This window comes from Phoca vitulina, unplaced genomic scaffold (genome assembly GCF_004348235.1).
Source record: "Phoca vitulina isolate PV1807 unplaced genomic scaffold, GSC_HSeal_1.0 scaffold4, whole genome shotgun sequence".
NCBI classification, from domain to species: Eukaryota; Metazoa; Chordata; class Mammalia; order Carnivora; family Phocidae; genus Phoca; species Phoca vitulina.
The window spans coordinates 67,125,127-67,150,390 of NW_022589707.1; the positions used below are offsets into that span (position 1 = coordinate 67,125,127).

The following is a 25,264-nucleotide window of genomic DNA, read 5'->3' on the forward strand; positions in this document are numbered from 1 at the left end:
ATCTAGAAAAAATACACAATACTGTTTTCTCAAGTACTATACTATTGTCCCAGGAAAATTATCAAAGGGTATATATTTTACAAACACAATTACTGTGATATGCTAACTCACAGAACAAATTCAAGCGTGATACCCATTTAACAGCAAATATTCAATGAGTTAGTATTGACTGCCAAACACTGTGAATTCTGTGGTCTCAGCAGTACAAGGAATTCAGGATTTAAAAAAAGAGAAGAATAGACATACCTGCAGTCTTGGAAATCCCTCCATGGAATCATTGCAACTTACAACAAACTGCAAATAAAATACAAGTAGTGAGATCCATGGTTCTCAAACTTTAGTGGGCACTGGAATCACCTGGAGAACTTGTTAACAAGTAGATTCTTGGACCCCAACCCCTGAGTTTCTGATTCAGAAGGTCTGGGGAGGGTGTGAGTATTTGCATTTCTAACAAACTTCCAGGTGATGCTGATGTTGCTGGTCTAGGGACCACACTCTGAGAACTACTGTGATTTAGGTTCAACAGAATTCTAAGAGAGCATAGAGGAAGGTGTAATAAGCCTTCCAAAGCAGAAAAAAAAAAAATTCATGCAAAGCTTAGCCTTTTTTTTTTTCTTTTAAGGTTTATTTATTTATTTGAGAGAGAGAGAGAATGTGTGCGTGCACACACACCCTCCTTGGAGAGGGGGGCCAAAGGAGAAGGGGAGAGAATCTCAAGCAAACTCTGCACTGAGTGCAGAGTCCGACATGGGGCTCGATTTCACGACCTTGGGATCATGACCCTGAGATCACAACCTGAGCCCAAACCAAGAGTCAGGCTCTTAACTGACTGAGCCACCCAGGCATCCAAAGAGCTTAGCCTTTGAACTGTGCTTTGACAAAGGAGGAGAATTTCAGATATCAAGGGATAATGTACTTCTGTCTCAAAAGGAGACGTAATTCTTCAGACTCATCCTTCTCTCATCTTAGTGATTTGGTGGCCTCACTCTACTCTTGCAGAATGGAATGAAAATTATGAATCCATCTCTCTTTGCCCAACAGCTCAATATACATTGATATTTTCTTGGCTTCAACTGGGGTCCTGACATTTCAGAAAGGAATGAAAGAATAGTTTTAACACATTTTAAGCCCTATTAAATTCCTTCTTTGTTCCATTTCAAATGATTTCAATTTCCTCTGAAATCTTCACCTAACCTGACTTTCACATTTTAGTGATGATCAAGAATGTGAATGAGATGTTGGTCAAGTTTTCTTTTGTAGATTTGTTTGATTGATTGTAATGGCTGAAATAAGTCACAACTTCCTGAGTAAGTATCCTTCCTATTCTTATCCCAAAAGGCAAAAGAATAAATGGAAACAATTCTAAAACGCCTTTTAACTGTATGCTGGAGCTGGAGAATAATCAAAGGGATAATGTACTGACTCATGAGAATAGTTCTATTCCCCATTCCTCCAATCATTTTACCACATGACCCTAAAGAAGTCATTTAAATTCTCACTGCTTTAATTTTTGCATTTATAAAATGGAGATAATATTTGCCATAAGGTTTAGTTAATGCTTGAAAATGCTTTTGAGATCACTGGAAAAGGAGAGAATAAAATACTATTACTCTACATTGAACTTTGGAACTCAAACTATAAAACAAGAAGAATCTACAATCCTGCAGCAACCAACCAGTTGAGAAGGAATTTTCCTACAACTAAGCTGCTCACTGTCGTGACAAATGTATATTGGATTCCAATATTGTCAAGTGCTTTACGATCATTCCTTCTAATGGTTTTTCTTCATTGCTCTTGCAGATGGAACAACTAATGGGAAGATAATTCAAATGCTATCTGTCAGTCTAAGAGGAGAAAACCTTTTCGATAAGGGCCAGGTAGTAAATATTATACACTGCAGGCCACATATGAGCATGCAATCACATATGATCATGATTATGAGTCATGCTTACAACTGGGACAAATAATGATCACTAATCATTATCATTTTAAATTTTCCCCTTAAAAGCACTAGCATTCCTTCCCTCTTTCATTTTAGTTTATTATTCATTCAGATTGGGTCAGTAATACAGAGTTAGGGAAAATCTACTACCTAAATATTTGGGTTTTTAGTTTGAAAATGGACCATTTTTTCAAATAATACTGTTGCTTTCAAGTTCTATTTTCCCAAAAATAATTTATTAAATCAAGCTAGTTGATTTTAGGACCCCAAACACAAGCCATTCTGTTTCATTCACATTTTCTCTTTTGTTTTGCCTGCTGCTTCATTACTTGTGTTTCCTCATGAGCCTTTAGGGAAAATAATGTTATTCCTTTGGTCGTGCAAACTGAAAACCTATTTTTAAAGAGCTGTGCTCCAGCCATTTTGATTATCCTACATTCCATTCTCCTCTTCATTTATTTAAAAAAAAAAGAGACTATCTATAAGTCCCATGTCTCTCCTGGGAGTTGTAGAAGCCTGTTTTATTCTTATTAACACGTTTACACACATTTTGTTTTCTTATTGCAGTGACAGTTTACCTTCCTGTTTACTTTTCTGTTTATGTCTCCTTTAAGAAGTTTTGTCTAAAGTGCTCTATATAAAGATTTGTAATCAGGTCTCCTTTTAAAACTACATAAAGTAGAAACAACGAGTTTTACATCTTAAGTTACCAGAGTTTATAAAATGGAAAGTAGTTTAAAGATTTTTGCTTCCTTGTGGTTATAATTAAAATTTTTAATATTAGGAGTTTCTCCTTTAACTGAGATGAACTTCCACATGAAGTTCCTCATAAATCCATGTTAAGTCAATCAAACGTTTCTTATTACAGGTTACTATAGTTTCTTCTTATAGGTTAATAAAGCAATTATATTTAGTCTTATGTGATAGAAAATGAGAAAGGCACTTATTTTTAATCTATGACTATAATCTCACAACTTAATATATTTAAAGCCATTTTTTCTGGTTTTTCTTTCCCTGCGGTATGCACTTCTGAAATAAGCTTATCAGTCTTGACACATGGAAGTCGCACTATCCTGTTTTCCTCAGATTCATGCCATAATTAGAAATCAATCAATTGTAGAAATGTCTTCACAGCACTATGATTTAGCATTATGTCCTCAGCTTTTATTGAGGGCTGATATAATAAAGGACTCTATGAGGAAATTCTCTGTGGTTTTGATAAAACTGCTACTAAAGACACCGCCCATTATATTATTCAATATCCCAACATGAATGCTCACATTTTATGTTTTTCTCAAGGTTCCAAGCAAGGAAAAAAATGTTTCCTCTTGATTCTATTTGCTCTCTTATAATTTAAAAAGAGTTTTAAACTAATAAATTCAGCACTAAGTCACAGTATACAAAATCAATATACAAAAATTAGTTGTATTTCTCTATGTTAACAATAAATAATCTGGAAATGAGGATTTGAGAAACAAGACAGAGGATCATAGGGGAAGGGAGGAAAAAACAAGACGAAACAAGATGAAACCAGAGAGGGAGACAAACCATAAGACACTCTTAATCTCAGGAAACAAACTGAGGGTTGCTGGAGTGGTGGGGGGTGGGAGGGATGGGGTGGCTGGGTGATGGACATTGGGGAGGGTATGTGCTATGGTGAGTGCTGTGAACTGTGTAAGACTGTTGAATCACAGACCTGTACCTCTGAAACAAATAATACATTATATGTTTAAAAAAAAAGAAGATAGTAGGAAGGGAAAAATGAAGGGGGGGAATCAGAGGGGGAGAAGAACCATGAGAGACTATGGACTCTGAGAAACAAACTGAGGGTTTTAGAGGGGAGGGGGATGGGGGGATGGGTTAGCCCAGTGATGGGTATTAAGGAGGGCACGTATTGCATGGAGCACTGGGTGTTATACGCAAACAACAAATCATGGAACACTACATCAAAAACTAATGATGTAATATATGGTGACTAACATAATAAAATAAAATTAAAAAATAAAAAATAAATAATCTGGAAAAAAATTAAGAAAACATCCCTAGGGAACTACAATTCAAAACCACAATGATATATCACCTCACACTTGTTATGACTGCCATTACTCCCAAAAAGCAGAAAATAGCAAGTGTTGGTAAGGATGGGGAGAAATGGAAACATGTGCACTGTTGGTGGGAATGTGAAATGGTGCAGCCACTCTGGAAAACAGTATGGAGATTCCTCCGACACTTAAAAATAGAACTACCACATTATCTAGCAATCCCACTTCTGGATAGATATCTAACAGAATTGAAAACAGGACTTTGAAGAGATATTTGCCCTCCCATGTTCAGTGAGGCATTATTCACAATAGCCAAAATGTAAATGACCTAAATATCCATCAGCGGATGAGTGGATAATAAGAATGTGGTGTACACATACAATGAAATATTATCAAGCCATAAAAAAAGGAAACCCTATCATATGTTTCAACATGGAAGAACCTTCAGGACATTATGTTAAGTGAAATAAATCAGTCAAAGAAGGACAAATATCGCATGATTTCACTTACACAAGTTATCTGTAAGAGTCAAACTCAGAAGCAGAGTAGAATGATGGTTGTCAGAGGCTGAAGGGAGAAGAAAGAAGGTGTTGTTAAATAGGTATCGATTTTTAGTCACACAGGATGGAAAATTCCTAGACACTAGCTATACAACATTGTGCTCATAGTTAACAATACTGTACTGGACATTTAAAAATTTGAGAGGGTAAATCTCATGTGTTTTTTACCACAATAAAAAAATTAAACTACAAAACTTCTAGAGGAAAACATAAGAGAAAATCTTTGTGACCAAGAATTAAGAAAATATTTCTTAGATATAACACCAAAAGCATGATTCATAAAACAAAAAATTGATCATTGAATTCCATCAAAATTATGTACTTCTACTCTTTCAAAGACACTGTTAAGGGGATTAATAGACAAATTGCCAACTGGGAGAAAATATTTGCAAATCTAATAAAAGATTTGTATTCTGAATATATAAAGAATTCTGAAAATATTTTAAAAAATGGGAAAAAAGTTTGAATAGACAGTCTACCAAACAAAATATACAGGTTACAGTGGAAAGTACACCAATCCACTGTACACACACACACATGCAAAATAAGCTCATAAATATATACTCAATAGCATTAGTCACCAAGGCAATGAAACACCACTATACACTTACTAGAATTCCTTAAATTAAAAATTTCCACTCTACAAAGTGATGGTGAGGCTGTAAAGTAACTAGAGAAGTAACTAGAACTCTCATATGCTGCTGGTCAGGATGTAAAATGTCACAAACACTTTTGAAAACAGTTGGGTAGTTTCGAAAATAGTTAAATATATACACACCACATGACCTAGCTATTCCAGTCCTTGTATTCACCTAAGAGAAGTGAAAAGAAGTTCATATAAAGACTTGTATCTCATTCAAAGAAGCTTTATTAAATCAAAACTCAAAACACCCCAAACGTCCATCAACAGGTCAATGGATAAACAAAACTGGGCATATTCATAGAATGAAATACGACTCAGCAATAAAAACGAATAGACTCCTGGACGAATCTTGATAAAATTATGATAAGTGAAAGAAGTCAGAAAAAAAAAGACTATATACTGTATCATTCCGTCTATACAAAACTCTATGAAATGCAAACTAATCTAGGAAGCAAAGCAGTGGTTGCCTGGGAATGGGGTTGGTGTGCAATGGGGTGAGAAGGGCTAGAAGTGATTATAAGGGGGCACATAGGGGAACCCTTTGTCAAAGGGTTATTGGAGGTAGTGGTTATGTTCATTAGCCACATTCTAGAAGAATCTGCAGATGTATACATATGTCAAAACTCATCAAACCTCACACTTCAAATATGTTTAGTGTGTTGTTTATCAATTACACATCAATAAAACTGTTAAAAATGTTCCTCATGCGGCTCTGAAGTGATCTGAGTCACACTTTGAAAGGGTGACCAAGAGGCAACATTCTCTAAGATAAAAGAAAGGCTGAGGCTAGGACTTCCACGAGGAGGTAATCTGCAATAGTCCTACAAGCGTTAATAAGAGACTGGGTTGGATAAATCGTGTGGGAACGGAGAACAGAGAAGAATGGACAATTCAATACTTGTTGGCTCACCTATGACAGTATTCCCCTACTCCAAAAGCAAAACCTGAAAACTATTTGGCCTCCAAAAGTCCATTGTAGTTTTATGAAGCATAACTATTTTTCTCCTTCAAGTTCAGTCTCAAGTTTAAGATAATTCTCAGAGTCCAGAAAGGCAGAGGAATACTGCATAAATTTCATCATATTTATTAGATTGACTATCATGTATTCAACCAACAAGTATCTTTTGATCACCTTCTAACTCTGTGCAAGGCTCCTGACTAGGCATCAAGATATAGGGAGTTCCACATACACGTGCTGGCAGATAGGGACTGCCAATACATTTAGCAGGATGAACAACAATTGAACGATTGCCTTTCAGAGTCAGAAGTGACTTACTGGCCTGGTGTTAACGCCCAAGGTCCAGATTTGACTTTTAATTCGTGTCCTATATGATTACACATATAATTTTTAGGGTATCATGCATGTACCAATTACTGTGTTGAGAGGTGTAGTCCAAAAGTCCAACATCTGTCTTGAGCTAAAGCTTTGTGCCCTACATCAACCTTTGTTCCTCATAGTCAGGCTGGCCTCGGGACAAATAAAATTACATATAAATGCACCCTGACTTTTATTTCCCCCATAGGTTCTAAATAATTTGGCTGTAACTCTTTGCGGATGGCATTCATGAAAAACCCTATAATCTTCGTTACTGTGTTTCTCAGCTGCAGGTACTTCCAAAGCTGTGATTTATCTAAATTGTATTTTTGTCAAAGGGGTTATAAAGGGGATAATGTGAAAAGTCTATTGGGATATTGTTAGTAAATTTATAAAATTACTTTCTGTATCCAGTTAGACCAAGTAATTTTTTCACTCGTTGCTTTTAGAGCAGGCTTATGTATCACTGAAGACTTCAAGGGAATAAAAATTAAGCACCCAAACTAAAGATTCTTTGTCTAAAACCATGTGTTAGAACAAGTTTATCATTTACGAAGCTCAAGGATAGTCTTTAGATGAATGAACTATCTGAGCCTAAAGCTACAAAACTGCATACAGATATTTTCAGAACTCTTCCTCTTGCCCACTTTATACTGTTCTTTCAGATCTATGAGTGAATTACTGGTCCCAGTGCCATATACCCACCACAGGAGCACATTCTCACTGCTGCTTGATCCAACCAAGGCGGCAGTCCCTACGCTGGGCTTGACTCCAAAGAGGTTTGTCTAATGTAATGGATGCTTCTGAGCACGGCTATGCCCTTCTGTAGTTGAAAGGAGCTGATGGTACAAAACGCTAAGGAGGGTCTGACCTCCTCTGGTCTTGTGCAGGTGAAGTCCTACTGTATTTGCAATGCCAGAGGGCCAAAGAATTTTGGAATCTCACCTGACTCCTTGATGGTGTTAGGTTGAGCAGTCAGTGAATATGAAACATTTTAGCTCCTTAGTTCTGTAACCTTTAACCATATGTCTGGAACCTTTTCATCTTAACCATCTGGTTAATTTCTATGGATCCAAGAGAAATGTAAAGGGCCTATGAGCCAGAAGTAGCTAGCATGAAGTCCAAAGTGAAAGCTAGCTGGGACTAGCGGCCAGATAACAGCGCACTGCAAAGCAACAAAGTTTTAGCAACAGTTAGAACATCAAGCTGGGAAAATAGCAACATGAGCGAGCAGAAGAACTATCAAAACCCAGCCTAATATCTAAGTTATATCAGTTTAGTCCATTTAGCTGCTGGGTTACAAATTTGAATAAGAAAAACAAGGAAAATAGTAACTTGTCCCAGCTCAGCAGAGACTAAGGTGACAAAGAACTAAATGCAATGTGGTGTCCTGGACTGATTCTGGAACAGAAGGAAATTCATGGGAAAACTGGCGAAATCTGAATAAAGTTTGAAGTTTAGTTCACAGTAATGTGTCAATGTTGATTTCTTAGATCTGCCAAATATACCACAGTAATGGAAGATAATACCCTTAGGGAAACTAAAATAGGTGGGAGCTTTATAGGGATTCTCTGCTCTGTCTGCAACTTTTCTGTGAATCTAACATTATTTCAAAATAAAAAGTTTATGTAAAAATGAGTAAGACAAGATTCTTATCCTGGAGTAGAGCATAATTGGAAAGATATTATAGTAAAGAGACCAGCTCCATTCTAACACTAAATGATTTAATAAAAAAAAATTCACAAGGCTCAATGGTCCATAGGACCAGCAGAGCTCCTCGTCCAAGCTAGAGTTTAATGAGAATACCTGAGATCGATTCTAAAGGCCTGGCAGGAAAAGGAAAGGGTAGCCAGAATTGCAGGTAGGAGGAAGGGCATGAGGCATATAGAGAACAGATAATTTGGAAGGGCAAAGGGTAAGATTAGAGATGGGACCAGATCCGACCGTGCGAGGCCAAGTGCCTGGATAAGGACCTGGAATCCACCTGGGGATGATGGTGAATAACATCATCAGATCTGCAACAGCATGCACATATATTTTTGGAGGCAGAGCTGAAAGTAGGGAGACAAATTAGGAATCTTTTGTAATGCAGTGAATTGAGAATTACATAGGAAGTAAAACAAGCAGTATTTAGTGAACCTGACCTGAGGCCATTGAGTGCAGAGGGAAATGACCTAGCAGACAAAAAATGTCTCTGGATTATCACTGTACAACAACATGATACAATAATTAATTGTCAAACACTAATAGCTGACTTGTGAAAAACAGTTGAAACTCTGCTTAGTATACAACTTCACTGTGGGTACGACACAAAAACTTTCAGTCAACGAGGCAACAAGGCATCAGTTCATGCTTTTAAAGCCCATACACCTGAAACAGAATAGTAATTGATAAAATATTAAAAGGGAAACCAAAACACACAGCTAGCTTGAAAATGTTAGGATCTCTGTGAACCAGAACGAAGACCCAAAAACTTTTCTTTTTTGTAAAAAACAAACATTTCTAAAATACAAAGTTTATATTTTAAGAAAAGAAATAGGAACATGAGTTTCAGAGAAAACAATAAATCAGAAGATGGGAACCAAAATCACAATATGCATTTTTAAAAGTAATAAATGAAAGAAGAAATTTTCAAATTTCAAACAACACAACATTTGACAAAAGCAAATAGAGCACCCGGGTAGAAAATGTTAGCTAGCGTTGTCTAACTGCAATTTTATATGTGAGCGGTCATATCCTTGTCTGCGTATCTCTTTGGGAAACTGGCCATTTCCATATGTGATCATTCTTTTAGGATACCATTGGTACTGGGATGTCTAACCGATAATAAATAAATGACTTCAGCAATAAGTCTCCTATTCCTTCTCTTGAAGTAAATAGTGCCATAAACCTAAGAATGCTACTATATGGGCATTTAAAGCATTTCCATAGTGCCTGGCATACAGTTAGTCCACTACTATTCCCGCAAGCATCAATGATATAATTTATTACTAGTATTACTATCATCATTATTCAGCACTCTCAGATAGTGTTAGAGATGATACAAGTTGTATCATCCCCTCTCCCTCCCTTCTATGAAGACCTACCTGCTCTTCTTTGTTCTGATTTCCAAAGACCTCTGAATAGTTCCCTTCTCATTATTTCACTTTCCAAAACACATTCTTTTTTTTCCCTTTTATTTATTTTCCTAATAATGGAAACCCTTTTGATTACTCTGTTTCTGTAAATAGTGCCACCATTATTCCAGGCTTAAAACCTCAAACTAATCTTTTAATCTTCTATCTTCTTGTTCAATTCAATTAGCCATCATCTAAAAAAAAGAAGAAGAAGAAGAAGAAGAAAAAATGCGTCCTTTAAATCTCTCTCACATCTGTCCATTTCTTTCTGTCATCATCACCAGCTTTAAGGTTTTAGAAGTTCAGGGCTAGCTAGCTGTTATTACATCCCATCTGATTTGATTCCCCTTGTCTCCTCATACTAAACTTTCCCCTTTGCACAACAATATGTAAATACTGTATTCAGGGAGCTGGACTCAATAGGGTGCAAATGGAAAACAGCATTATTCCTTCTTCTACATTCAAACGTGCTCATGCACTAATTCTCTCCCTGCATCTGCCACAAGTCACAGGCAGATCAGAAAATTTTCTAGGCCCTTTGGTCACAAACAGTCTCAATCTGGTCCAAAACAATTTAAAAATCTTCCTCTCCGTTCTCCCACCTCCCCACCCCTGATAGGGTCTGTATCAGATGTAAGCCTGCAATGGAGGGTGGGGACTTCTTTGCTTCTCCTCTATTCCTCTGTCACTTTCTCCTCCACTTACGGCTGTTCTAACGGACACCTCAAGAGCCAGGACCCGGAAAAAATGTAATGAGAGATAGAAAGAATTGTGACAGGTGGTTAACAAAAGGCATTCCTCCTTTTGGATGTGATGGATGCACAAATACTGTTTTATTTCCATTCATTTCCCATTTGGGGAGCACTTTTTTTTTTAAGAGAGAGCATGCAAGCAGAGAGGGGCAGAGGGAGAGAGGGAATCTTAAGCAAGCTCCACGCCCAGCATGGAGCCTGATGCAGGGCTTGCTCTCACAACCCTGAAATCATGACCTGAGCCTAAATCAAGAGTCTGACACTTAACTGACTGAGCCACCCAGGCGCCCCTCATTTGGGGAGCACTTTTGTAGGTTTTCCAAAGTGTCTCTCTCAGGACTGCTGACTGCAGTTATCAGGACACTGTCCATAGCGCCCCCTGTAAGGGCGATAAATAGACCCACAGGCACCCCTGTTCAGAGAAACTCCCTCGGGTCTGTTCACCCCCACACACTTAAGAGATGCAAGTGAGCATTCACGAGACTAAAAGCAATAGGTTTCCAATCTGCTAGCATGCTTTGCATAGTCCTGCAGGATCCAAAGTACATATTCAACCCCTATTAAAGTATTCTCAATTTCCACTGAAATTATGGTAAGAAAAGTTCCATTTTTATAGTCTGTTAAAACTAATGTTTTCAACTCACACTTTTATGAAAAGTCCTCATATGCTCATAAAGCCCATAGGCTATTTTCTTAGCCTAAGATTCTTAACCTAAAGCCCTCTCTAATCTTCTCTGACTGGTCATTCTAATCTATTCCCTACTACTGAGTGAATCCAGACATCCTGTGCTGCCCCAGATCTAATCACTGTTCTCTGAATTCTGGCCTTGTTGCATCTCTATTTACTCCACTCTCCACCCCCAGTCAGGACTCTTTTTCAATCTCCATTTTCAATGAAACTGTAAATTTGATTAATTCACACAGTAAAGGAACTAATTGGAGGGATAGTGGAGTGTTCACAGAATCAACTGGAAAGCCAGAGAACTCTATGTGGAAGGAAATTAAGAAAGGAAGAAATCTATGCCTTAAACTTATGAGTAAGTAAAATAACAATTCGGGGTGACACCTGAGTCCTCACCGCTAATGTGAGATGAATTTGTGAGTGGATACAGGTTGCCCCTCAGGTGATCCGCCTACTTGGTAGGATGCCTGGGAGTCATGATCTGCCCGTCCCCCTTTAACACTGAAAGAGTAGACTGGTAATAAATTAATAATCGAGATTGAGAAGGTGCTTGTTTCCTACAAGTAATAAACAGGGTTAATCCAAGGAAGGAAGGAAGGAAGGAAGGAAGGAAGGAAGGAAGGAAGGAAGGAAGGAAGGAAGGAAGGGAAGGAAGGAATCCAAGATTATTTCATAGGAATGATCTGTTGGGGAGACCCTCAATGTTATCAGTCATCATTACACTACTTGGCCCTCCAGTCTTCTGCAACCACAGCAAATGATCTCTCTCCCTGTCCTTTCCCATTTTTTTTTATTTCCACAAGATTTAAAGTCCCAGGCAAGAACACACACTTACCCATGGCTGACTCACGTGCGCACAACTCAAAAACCATGGGGCAAGGGAAAGTTACTTAGCATTAGAAATTAGTCAAATGTATTACTTGGGGCACATAATATCATTGTTTTTATAAAATCCCAAGAGACTATATTAAAAATAATTAGAATTCAAGGGAGATATCCACAAAGCAACTGCGCACAGACATATATGCAAAAACTCAATGTCTCCCTTATACAAAAACAAAGAAAACTGCAATGCCGAAGACATCAATCACTTAAAAGGGAAAAACAAATATAGATCCTTATGAAGAAAACTATAGAGGTGCCTGGTGGTTCAGTCAGTTAAGCATCCAACTTTTGCTTTCGGCTCAGGTCATGATCTCAGGGTCCTGGAATTGAGCCCTGCGTAGGGCTACACTCAGTGGGGAGTCAGCATGAGGGTTCTCTCTCTCTCTCTCTCTGCCCCTCCCCCCCCACTCATGGACACACTTTCTCTCTCAAATAAATAAATCTTCATTTTTTTTATTTAAATTCAATTAGCCAACATATAATACATCATTAGTTTCAGATGTAGTGTTCAATAAATAAATCTTTTAAAAAGAAGAAAACTATAAACACTAATTTAGATGTGTAACAGAAGAATTGAATAAATAAAAACATTCATTATTTTTGGATGGAGAGATTGAGTATTTTAAAATAACTCTTTGTTACTTTACCTATAATCCAGGATGAATCTGGATTAAGATTTGTAACCATGCCCCTCCTTACTGAACAACAGGTATTTAGTGTGTGAATTAAATTTAGTTAATTTGATTGAGCTTATTTATCTTTTATGTGGAGAAGGAGTGGGATGTGTGTGTGTGTGTGTGTGTGTGTGTGTGTGTGTGTGTTCTGGAAATGATTTGAAATTGGCCTACAGACATAGATAAATAGAGAATTTACAGTTACTTAGACTAACATACTTGATATTAAACATGAAGTAATTAAACAGAAAAAAATATCTAAGTTCATGGCAGAGTCACAACATCCACATTTCTACCCAAAGAAGTGTTCATATTTTAAATCTGAAATCTCTCTAAGGAAATCATATTAACTTTTAGCTTATCTTCCAGACTGTCAACCATTAAATACGGTCACTTACTCATGGAAAGATCCCACTGTATCTTCCATCTTATCCAGAAACTAGAAAGTTAGATTATTCTTAGCTTTTTTGTGTCCCTTTGTCCTGCTATTAGGGGTCTGGGCAGATGGGAAGATAGGATCTAAGATTGTTAAATCTCATGTTAAAGAATCCCCCATCTAATTATCATGTTATACTCCAGACACAATGCCATTACTGATGGAGATTTGATGAAGGTTGGGAATTAAAGCAAAAATAAATAAAGTTGAGAACAATTAGGGAATTATCATCAAATTGCTGGCCAATACAGAGTATCCAGTTGATGTCTAGAACAAGACTTATTTTTTACTCCTCTGATACTAACAGCTTTCCTTTACCAACTCCTGTGACTGAAGAATATCAGAAGGTCAAAAGTCCTGTGTAATCATATGAAACCCTTAATCCTTGCCTGGTATCAATGTTCCTGTTCAGGTGCTTTTGCTGTACCTCCAAATCCTCACACAGTGTCCGCTTGATCTAGAGCCATTGGGGGAGGCTAACTAACCTTGTTCCACCCCAGTACGACCCAGTCCTCATGTGCTCTGAAGAACATGTCAGTGCACTCTCACCATTCATTTTTTATCTTGATATAGTGGTATGGATTTGTTTACAGAAAAATGAAAACAAAACAAAGAGACAAAACGGGAGCGTTATTCACCTAAACATTTCTCCCTCAGATACAAATAGACTCAAGTGGATCCATTGGTTACTTAGATCCTTCCTGGTAATCCCTCTCGACTGAAAAGATAATTCCTACATTAACTAAGAATGTTTAAGCTCCTTTTGTTTGGAGAGAGAATATAATGTAAAAAGCTATCAGAGCCAAGTCCCTTTCCAGTATTTCATGGTGGTCGAAGTAGTCCTTCATATAGAAAGGATGTCCCCCCACCCACCCACCCATCCAGAAAGACAAGGCATTCATTCACTCATTCAACAAATATTTACCGAACAAGTACTAGTGCCAAACACTTGGGGACTCGGGGGTGATAAAAAAAAAGACAAAAATTCATGTCCATGGACTTTTACACTCCAGTGGGGAGAGACAGACAATAAGCAAAATAAATAATAAGCCCTTCTCTGGCTCTACATCAGCCTATTTCAACCACATTGCTCCTTGAGGCCACAAAGATTATGGTGTCTACTGACGTTGGGCTGGTTGGGATCTTGTTTCTAGTCATTTTCTCTGCTACTTTTCCTTCTTACTGGTTATCTCTGCTCCAAGCGTTTTTCTTTGCTACTACATCCAACTCCAGAAATGTCTGCAATATAATGAGTTTCTGCTAAAAACAGTACTAACCCCAGCAAGGCCCATTAAACACACAGAGATGCAGAGACTGGAAAAGAGTCACTGTTTATTACATTTCTTTTCTTTTTTTTTTTAAAGATTTTATTTATTTATTTATTTGAGAGAGAGAGAGAAACAGCATGAGAGGGGATAGTGTCAGAGGGAGAAGCAGGCTCCCTGCTAAGCCGGGAGCCCGATGCAGGGCTCGATCCCAGGACTCCGGGATCACGACCTGAGCCGAAGGCAGTCGCTTAACCAACTGAGCCACCCAGGCGCCCTGTTTATTACATTTCAAGAAGAAATAAGCTGGGGTTGTACATTATTTATGAACTGTTTATGATGTCATCCAACACTACCATAAACACAGACTGACAAAACCTAATAAACACTCTTCCCTCCACCACTTCATTGTTCAACTCTTCTAATTGAGAGTTCAGGTTTTCAGTTTTTCACTCTTTAACCTTTTATGATACTGATTGACCCAGTAATATGCTAATCAATCCTCATGCCAGATCTCATTACATAGCCAGTTAAATACAATAAATCATACATTCAATATGTAAAAAGATGACACCTATTTTTGAAACAACTTTGTTAGGAAGCAAAGTTATTAAACTTTATTGGGCTCTGCAAATAAATTTGGTGGGGGTGAAGGCTCTAAGCTCTGAACTCCAAAGCTAAATTTCTAATTTGGCTTTTTTTTGAAGTGCTGGAGTTCCTGTCTATTTTAACACGCCTGGTGTGAAGATAAGTCTTTGCAGATTTAGAGATAAGTGAACATTGCTTTGGAAGTATTTGCACTTTATCTTTTTGATAAGTGTCTTTTAAGAACAATAAAGAGATTTATTTCTGTCAGGTAGTAGTGAAAATATTATGAAGGCCCTTACTGCTTTGATATTTCATGAAAGGCATGGTGTATCTATGGCAGTTGAAGCCCGAAAAAAGAGGAACTGGACAATGTCTATTGAGTTGAGCAACAGCTAGTAGGGCAAGGAGGGGAGCAGAAGGGAGATGACGTATCCTCTGTTTAGCTTTTCCTAATAGACAACGTATTTAGGAAAATCAAAATAACCATATATGCAAGAGAATGTCTATTTAAAAGAATTCATTGATTATGGTATTTTTTATAGTTCTAGCAGAAAGGGCAACCGTTTTTCAGGTTATAATTCTGTACTAAGAACTCTGCTTTATTGAAAATATGAGCTTGTCATAAAATGTTAACTGTAAATTTATCCTGACTATAAAATTAAGCATGTTATTTATTTATGATAGAGAAGCCACCAATGGCCAGTAAACTATTTAGGAGTTGGAAATGGGAGAGTAAATGTCATTCTAAAGAATGAATTTGGGGGCGCCTGGGTGGCTCAGTCGGTTAAGTGTCTGCCTTCGGCTCAGGTCATGATCTCAGGGTCCTGGGACCAAGCCCCACATCCGGCTCCCTGCTCAGCGGGGAGTCTGCTTCTCCCTCTCCCTCTGCCTCCCCCCCTCTCCTGCTCTCTCGCTCATTCTGTCTCTCCCTCTCCCTCAAATAAATAAATAAAATCTTTTTATAACAAAAAGAATGAACTTGTTCAAAATTATCTCTCTCTTCTGGGACACGAATTTTCAAAACACAGTAAGAGTTGATGTAAGTCAGCGCTGTCAACCCTGCTGCCCATGACTATGAGGTACAAGTCCACAACAGGATAGAAGAGGAACTGAGACGATGTGTTTCTAAACTTCTATAGTTATTTGAAAGTGTAATTTAATATCTATTTAATCTAATAAAAACTACGGACTTGAATTATTTATTTTGTACATTTCATTTTTCTATTAATTTATTTTACAAAAGTATCTCTCTGAAGAGTACAGAAATTAAAAATGAAGAAAATGAAGAGAAAGGACACACCTTCACCAAAGTTAGAAAACAAACAGAAAAATACCAAAGAAACAAAAAGAGTAGCTGTGGGAAAATGGAGTTTTGGCTTTGTTTCCTTTAATCTGTAAAGGAAAGTTTTTGACAAAAATTCTGTCACAGAGGTTAAGACAACTTCTTGGAGGACTTTTTTTTTTTATTTCCTTCCTCCTCTCCAGTCCCTGATATCCTTTAGAGTATAGGTATCTCGCTCTAGCATTGATTCGACTGGGTCAAATATATTGCTTCCATCAGCTTCAATAAAGCAGTGGGGTTTTTTTTTTTCATTTTATTTCATTTGTTAATAATCTCAACAACTTTAATTTTTTCACATAGGCACATATTTCTAATAGAAGTTTAGGACTTAACTAGAGCCAATTTCATATCCTTGGTATTACAGTAGGTAATTGGTTGTTTATCTCTCTTTTTCACTCCTGCCACACATTTATCCATACTCAGTGAGTATCAGTTGCAAAACGTGGCTGCTCTTTGTCAAGCTTTCTTTTCATAGGCTTTCGGTGGGTTAGCATTGGAACTAATGGAAAAATTCTTACAGTCAAAGGACGATACTCCCACCACTATCACATCAGCTTCCTGACAGAGGCAAACAGTTATACATGTTGTTCGCACCTCTTCATCCTTGTGTATTGCCACAGCTGTCTGGACGTGGCAAGTATATTCAGGGAGCAAAGGAAAACAAGTGAGGAAGGCTAAATATTTCCCACCCCGTGAAATAATCAAGTTCTTTACCTAATGAGCAAATTCCTATTGTAGAAAGGACAAGTAGAAGTTAAAAGTCTGAAGGACAACTAAGAAAAACACCCTGACACAGCAGATCCTAATATACGAAAACTCAGGGAAAAAATCTACCCATAGTTTTTCCCCACTTTGCTTAAAAAATGCTCTAGATTGGCTTTACTCCTTTTTTCTGTTTTAAAACCTATTTTTGTTTTTTATTTTTTATGTATTTTTTCAAGTTTTTGTTTTAATTCCAGTTAGTTAACATACAGTGTTATATTAGTTTCAGGTGTATTATATAGTGATTCAACACTTCCATATAACACCTGGGTATTCATCACACCAAGTGCACTCCTTAATCCCCATCACCTGATTCACCCATTCCCCCCACACACACACCTCCCCTCTGGTAACCAACCATCAGTTTGTTCTCTATAGTTAAGAGTCAGTATCATGATTTGTCCCTCTCTCTTTTTCCCCTTTGCTTGTTTGTTTTGTTTCTTAAATGGTTGGCTTTACTCCTGAGCACAGGAAGAATTACACAGGCTTTCAAAAGGCAATTCTTTAGTATTGGCAATAAAGAAGACTGAACTGCTGATACAACAACATGGATGAATTTCAGAAATATTATGCAAGTGAAAGAAGCCAGACACAAAAGAGTATACATGGATTGAATTCATCTATATGAAGATCAAAAAACCAAAACTGATCTCAGTAGTGAAACACATCACCATAATGAGTACGTCCTGAATGTGAGGGGTATAAGTAGGTGCTGACTTAGAACAGAACTTTTTGGAGTCATGGTAATATTCAATATCTTGATAGGAGTTTGGATCATACCTGTGCATGCATTTGTCAAACCTCATCAATTGGTATGCTTGAGATGTATGCATTTCCCTGTGTATAAAATGCACCTTAAAAATAGGAACATAACAAGTATAAAACCCATTAATTATATGCATGGTGAAGTGTCTAGAATTAAGTGTACAAACGTCTATAACTCCCTTTGAAATTTCATTCAAAATCTGAGATAGATTGATGGGTAGATAGAGATAGGGACAGATGGATAGATAATGTGATTAAGTAAACATAGCAAAATATTAATTGTAGAATCAAGATGAGGACTATGGGTACTCACCATACAATCCTTTCAACCCTTCTGTATATTTGAAATTTTTTCATAATAAAAGGTTTGTTGGCAGAAAAGCAATATTTTCCTCTCTGAGCCCAAATGTATCTCCCCAAAACTCTGTCAGGTCCTCTGAAATGGCCCCCATTAAGTATTACAAGACTTGTTAGATCATTTTCCAGTATCTTGAAATGAAAACTTCAGGTGGGATGTAAAAAAAAAAAAAAGAAAAATACTGAGAAGAAGAAACCCCACGATTAAACAACCATTCATATACCTGGTACTGGCAATATCTCATTTAATTCTTGAGAGAACTTCTTAAATCAGGTATTGTTTTGTAAGATCATGTTTTTAGTAACAGTAGCCACTTAAGTTCTATGGTCACTTAAAAGAAAACAGAAATTAGTGTTTCATACAACACTATAGATTTTATTAATGTCTTGATGGCTTTGGGGACAATAGGGACAAAAAAAAATTAAAAAGCTCCCAAATAAACATTCTGAAGAATCATTTTAAAAAGAGAAAAACACCTTCCCCTCATAATGCAATCCCTTCTCTTTGACAGGTAACGTCTTTTTTTTTTTTTTTTTTTTAAAGATTTTATTTATTTATTTGACAGAGACAGACACAGCGAGAGAGGGAACACAAGCAGGGGGAGTGGGAGAGGGAGAAGCAGGCTTCCTCCAGAGCAGGGAGCCCGATGCGGGGCTCGATCTCAGGACTCTGGGATCTCTGGGATCGTGACCTGAGCCGAAGGCAGACGCTTAACGACTGAGCCACCCAGGCGCCCCTGACAGGTAACGTCTTAAGAGGCCCTCTTCTGTCTGCTGGTGAGCCTCAGCAATGAACAACAGTTAAGCCAACATCTTGGTGCTCAACGATCCTAGTCAAGCCAAGTATTGATCTTTAAGATACAGAATTGCAATTGTACGATGTCTTTCCTCTGTCCCTATCTTAGACCCTGGAGAACTGCAACTGGCTCCAAGCAAAGGAGCAAAAGGAATGGAAGGAGTGATGTTCTGTGAAAAAACAATTTGGTTTGGGAGATAAAATGTCACATTCTTGGCTTAAGCTACTAAAACTGGGGTAAAGGATAGATTCTGAAGTTCATAGCTCTCCAAGTTGGATCTCTAAGGGTTCACCTCCTTCCACTTTAAGCCCATAAAGAGGTTTCACACAGAAATTTACAGAGAAAGCACAGTTTAGAGAGCTTATGGACTTGCCCAAAGCCACATAGCTAGCGTAGGGAACCAAAGCCCAAACACTGAACGGTTTCCTCTGCACCAAGTCTGGAGCTACACAGTGTGAACTGGTTTACTAGAGCAGTTTCTAGATATGTTACTGAAAATTGAGCACTGAGAACAAAAGCGACCTTCCCCTGAAGAAAAACAACAACAACAACATGGGAACGTGAAGCCCTCCCTGGAGATGGCAGGACCACATGGAGTGTCCGGAGAGCCAGGAGCACAATGAGAGAGAAAACATCAGAAAAGGCCTAAATAGGAAAAGAGGAAGGCATCAAAAATCAACGTCACCCATTTTCCAGTTACACATTATTCTAACTGGTTATTTCCACAGCAGAAATGGGGTTATCATATACCGCAGTTTGTCCAGGATGGTCCTGGTGTGTTCCTCTTGTCCTGTGGATTATAAATTTCAGGGACACCTTCTTTAGAAAGCAGAGATTTATACTGAGAAATGATTCATTAGAAAAAAAATGTGTCTTATGAAAAGGGGCCTTTTTTAAGTTGAATGTGATTGTAATTAAATTGTAGCCAAAACTATTTTGTGTGGCTACCTTCCTAGTAACCCCACTGTTGACTCATTGGCATATTACCTTTTAGAGAATCAATACAATTCGGATGACGTTTTATGGAGAAGCTTTGAGTTCACAGAAATTTTGCTATTCTTCTTTCAAAAAGTAGACTCTCTGGTCTAAGCATATTGCCCAGATTCCCAGGTAATTTTTCCCCATCTATCATACTTACATTATTATATGAATGTCTATTTCATGTTCAATATGAATTTTCATTTATACTTTCAAATATGATATGAAATCTGTTTAAAGAATGGGAAACCATCATCTCTGGTTCTTAAATTTTAGTCCCCAATTTACTTTGTACTTACATCTTATGTTATATATGTGGTGAAATAAATAGTCACGATGTTTTAAAGATGCAATAGACTGAAGGAAATCTCATTTAACTCCCTGCAAAAGCTGGATAACATTTCTAAGTTTGTTGAACTATTACATAGTGACAGTTTATTACAAGCCATTTATACTTCGTCCAACTGCTACAAAGATGTGTGTTATCTGCATCATGCAAAAGGATTCCTCTGGCAGAGTTCAAAATAAATTCGGATTGTGTATGCCATGTCACTGATAAGACTGATAGATGGAGGAAAGAAATGTGGGTGTGTCTCCCCCTAAGGAATCTTAGTAGGAACTGGAGCCTCTCTCCTGTGTACATCACAGCATCCTAACTATATAACCTCGGACACATCATCTCATGTCTCTAGACCTCAGTTCCCTTATTTGTAGAATTAAGAGGTTGGGTTTAAGACCTTCCCAGCTGTGAAACAATGTAATATTTGGATCACAATTTGGAAAAAAAAAAATCATTCACATATCTCAAACCTTTTGAATCTTAAACAACAAAAAAAGTAAATATAACTTTAGGACATACTGAATGCTCACTGTGATCAAACATTATGTAAGTACTTTCCTTATGTTGCAGCATTTGATATTTAAACTAATCCTGTGAAGAAGCTGAGGAGGAAAGACATACCTAAGGATAAGATGCTGAAGAACAAAATAGAACAAAGAGATTTAGAAAATCATCCAAGACCATATAATCACTAAATGGCAGCACCAAGGGTCAAGGCCAGGCCTCTCAACTCTACACCACATATTACTAATCAAAATGATATCCTGCCTCCCCTCTCCTCCAACCCCCCATTGGGGCTCCAAAGAACAGCTATCTGTTGCTTTGACACTAAATAACTAAATTAACATTGACAAGACTTTTCCACCTGGGCCCCAGTTTCCTAATTTTTAAGTGACAGACTTAACAAGATGGCTTCCAAGATTTAACCATTTTTTTATTCCGTGGCTATCATTTGACTGCCTACCATGTCTAACCTCAAGTCCTTCTCTGATTCCCATAAAAACATGACTTAAGAAGTTACATAAATCAGGGCACATGGGTGGCTCCCTCAGTTAAGCGTCCAACTCTTGATTTCAGCTCGGGTCATAATCTCAGGGTCATGGGATCAAGCCCCATGTAGGGCTCCGCACTGAGCTTGTCCCTCTCCTTCTCCCCACTTGCTCTCACTCTCTCAAATAAATAAATAAAATCTTAAAAAAAAAGTTGTATAAATCACTTCCTTATTACAATGACCCACGCAAATAAGTAATAGTAGTTCAAAACTGGTTATCTATAGGCAAGATGGAGAAGAGTGAAGAAATTTGAGAGATCCAGGAAAAACAAAGTCTACAGAATTCAGTTACAGATTGGCTATAGAGCCTGAGAGAAATGAGAGGAGGACCCTTGGGTTTCTTGCTTTTATAAAAGGCTGATATAGTGTGATTCACAGTTGGCCAAGAGTATTTGGTAAAGGGACAAGAGTATTTAGTATAGACCTAATTTTCAATTTCATAGTTAAAAATTTGCATCTAATACAAGATTTGCTACTGGTCCTTCACAGTGAAAGAACAGCAGTTCTCATGGGAAAATACACTTGCATAAAAATCTACAGAAATAGAGCAGTAACGGGACCTATGAAATAAGAAAGAAAAGGTGTCTTAGTCCTTTCTCCTCTATCCATAGACATGATTATATAAATAGATATAGATCACATATACATGTCAGAGATCCATGACCGGAACCCTATGCACATGGTCCCTGCTCTCAATCTAGATTCTCTCTACACCTCAGCCATCCTCATGTGCTGAGTATGTTCTTTGAATCTGGCACAGCCTCAGGCCCAGGCTGTCATGAAAGAAATGGGATTAAAATTTCACTAATGATGGGCACTTACTGGTGCTTGCCTTTTCTTCCACACAGCTCAGCTTACATGTTTCAGATGTCAGTTCATAATCTCAAATCTGTTTTCATGGGATGATGTTCTGTTGAGGAATATGCAAGAGGAATAAGATGGTTGGCCCACTATGACACGCAAAAAATAGGAAAAATCTCATAATAATGATAATACTGTCAAAATCCCTAAGTATCTATTTCAGAATTTCTCCATAAAATTCCCCATGAACATTTTTCTTCAATTCCATTCTCTTACTACATCCTTTATTTGGGCCAGGCATAATATAATAATTAATATTCAAACTTTGCAGCTGCTTGGGAAGGAAGGAGGATTTCACTCTGTAATTCGACAGCTGATATAATTGCTGCTACAGCAGTTCACTATTCCTGATTTTCAGCAAAATAAAGATTCATTACATAGATCATTGTCTCTTAGTTTTCAAATGTCACTTTTGATGGTGTCTAGAGAATATTTTTGAATTACACTTTTTAGAAGTTGTTAATGGGCAGAACCTAGTGGCTTATGATTCTCTTTTCTATAACTGCCAAGGGAGCATTAATACCAGTAGTGGGAAACAACACATAATGTTAACACACACAGTGTCATCGATACAGACACATTATTTTCCAAACGTATGTAAATTTATACCATCATCTTGTTTTTTTGCAATATTCATGTATACCTTTATTATTAATTTTTCTTTGACATAATATATTTATTCAATACATTTATTTATAAAGAAAACTGTATCACTATAGTTTAAGTGAAAACATGAGTTTTTTTCAAATATGTACTAAAATAAATTTATATCTACTTGTGTTAGACTGCCTTTAAAGATGGCCCTCATTGATCCCCACCTCCTGACATTCAAGCCCTTGTATAATCCCCTCCTCTTGAGTATGGATTGGACCTAGTGACTTGCTCCTATGAACAGAATACAGCCAAAGTGATGTGATGTCACTTCCATGACACCCAGGCTGAACCCTGATCAGCACAATTAAACCTGAACTTTAGGGGTGGGACCCAGGGATCAGTACTTCTTTTTAAGGTCCCTCAGTAATCCTACTTGCAGCGAAAGTTGAGAAACACTACCTGAAATTTAAGATTGTGCCAAGGAATGGCCTCTGAGCCTTCTCTTTTCTCTATCAACCATTATTCTTTTGGTGATCTCACCAGAGAGTTTCACTGCTCTAAGAACCACATAGGTGCCTAAGACTCATATTCTATACATCTGTATCTCCAGCATAGATTTCTCCCTTGAAATCCAGGCTCCTGTACCCAACTACCAACTCAAATGAATACCATTCCAAATAAGCATTTTAAAACTGTGCTCTTGACCTCACCTCCAAATTTGTTCCTCCATTTTCTTCCCCTCAATAATTAACAATCCCACCCTTCAAATACTCAGGGGGGTGGAAATGTGTACCTCATACGTAATCAGCAAATCCTGTAGGTTCTATTTTTTTTTTTAAGAGGGATTGAGGGAGTGGGGGGAGAGGGGCTGAGACAGAATCTTAAGCAGGCTCTAGGACCAGCACAGAGCTCAACACCTAGCTTGATCTCACAACCTTGAGATCATGACCTGGGCTGAAATCAAGAGTCAAAGGCTTAACTGACTGAGCCACCCAGGTGCCCCAATGTAGGTTCCATTTTTAAAATATATCCATAATTCAACCTTCTCCTGTCAGCTCCACTACTATCACCCAGGTCCAAACCACTGTTATATATCTCTTGATATACAGCAAAAGTCTCTTACCTGCCTCCATTGCTTCCTTTCTTTCTCCTTACACTCTGTGATCCACACTGCAACCACAGCAATCCTTTTAAAATATGTTAAATCATTTTACTTATGAGATCAATTGTTTCTACTCTAAGAGTAAGTCAAAACCATTACAGTAAGGTATAAGAACCTATAAGATCTACTTTTCCCAACTGTGACCTCCGTGACCTCATCTTCTATTACATAACTCCAGCCACACTGGCCAACTTGACATTTACCACACACTCCAGGTCTACTGCCACCTCATCGCCTTTGCATTCTACGGTCATACTGCCTGAAACGCTCATCCTTCAGAAATCTGTGGGGATGTCCTTATTGTCTTCTAATCTCTGCTCAAGTGTCACCTTCTTGGTGAAGACTTCACAGACCCTATTTAAAGGTGCAAACCCCCCATATGATCCTTTCTCACTTACTTTTTCTTAATAGTTCTTATCACTATTTAAACATGCATACACACATACAAACACACGCTGTGTGTGTATATGTATACACGCTGTTGGGGAGAAATAATTTTCTCTACCCTTGAAGGTTTTTTTGCCTGGTCTAAAAATTAAACTGACACAAGACAGATTAACTGGAGAAAATCACATTTAATTACTTATATATGGGGAAGCCACATAAACATGAGAGATTCTGAAGACAGGCAAAATGAGGTATGTATGTTATTCTAGACTAAGGGGTAGGGGTGGGGGTCTGGGACTTCAAAGAGAAGAAAGGAAATTCATAGGAAGATGAAAGAGAAACATTTGGGAAACAAATGTTCACTGGGCCATCCAGAAACAATGGGACATAGGACTTTGATCAAACTAGGTTCCTTCCTGTTTATCACAGCTAGTTCATATTATACTGTCATTATCTATGGTGACAGCTCCTGCCTTGGAGCAGTTCCTCTGTCTAAATACTTTTAGGCAGTTAGATGGGGAGGCAAAAAAAAAAAAAAATCTTGAGTCTTCTGTTTCTTAAAAATAATCAGCCTAAAATAAGCCACAAGCCAAAGAGCACATTTTGGGGTAACAGATTTTGCTCCCTTACAACACACATACAGACATACCCATCAATATTGTCTGCCTCTGTCCACAAGAATGTAGAGTCCTTAAGATAAAAGAGATTTCTGTCTGCTTTGTTCACTGTCCGTTTTGTTCACCAGAACAGTGCTTGACATACAGTAAGCACTTTATTAGTATTTGCTGTATTTTTAGTGATAAATCTTGTTTGCTGCAGGAAAAAAATATGTGATAAACATAATTTTGCCATTCCCCTAAAGAATGGCAATTACACAAACCTGGGTGTGGAGGTATTTTAGAATTTACAGATAGATTGGCTATAGTTGGCTGGCCCCTACTTTAAATCACTTTTGCAGTCTCCTTACA

General features: G+C 37.7%; 1 long non-coding RNA gene and 1 other non-coding gene across 2 annotated transcripts; one reads left to right on the forward strand and one right to left on the reverse strand.

Annotated features, from left to right (window-relative positions):
* Positions 1–245: 245 nt before the first annotated feature.
* On the reverse strand, positions 246–23,977 carry LOC116631067. The gene is made up of 5 exons (XR_004299073.1): positions 23,871–23,977; positions 22,115–22,202; positions 5,323–5,356; positions 4,495–4,551; positions 246–294 (listed from the first exon to the last, which is right to left on the reverse strand). It is a non-coding gene; the product is annotated as an uncharacterized LOC116631067 (long non-coding RNA).
* On the forward strand, positions 11,391–11,540 carry LOC116631192. The gene has a single exon (XR_004299130.1). It is a non-coding gene; the product is annotated as a U12 minor spliceosomal RNA (small nuclear RNA).
* Positions 23,978–25,264: the final 1,287 nt, after the last annotated feature.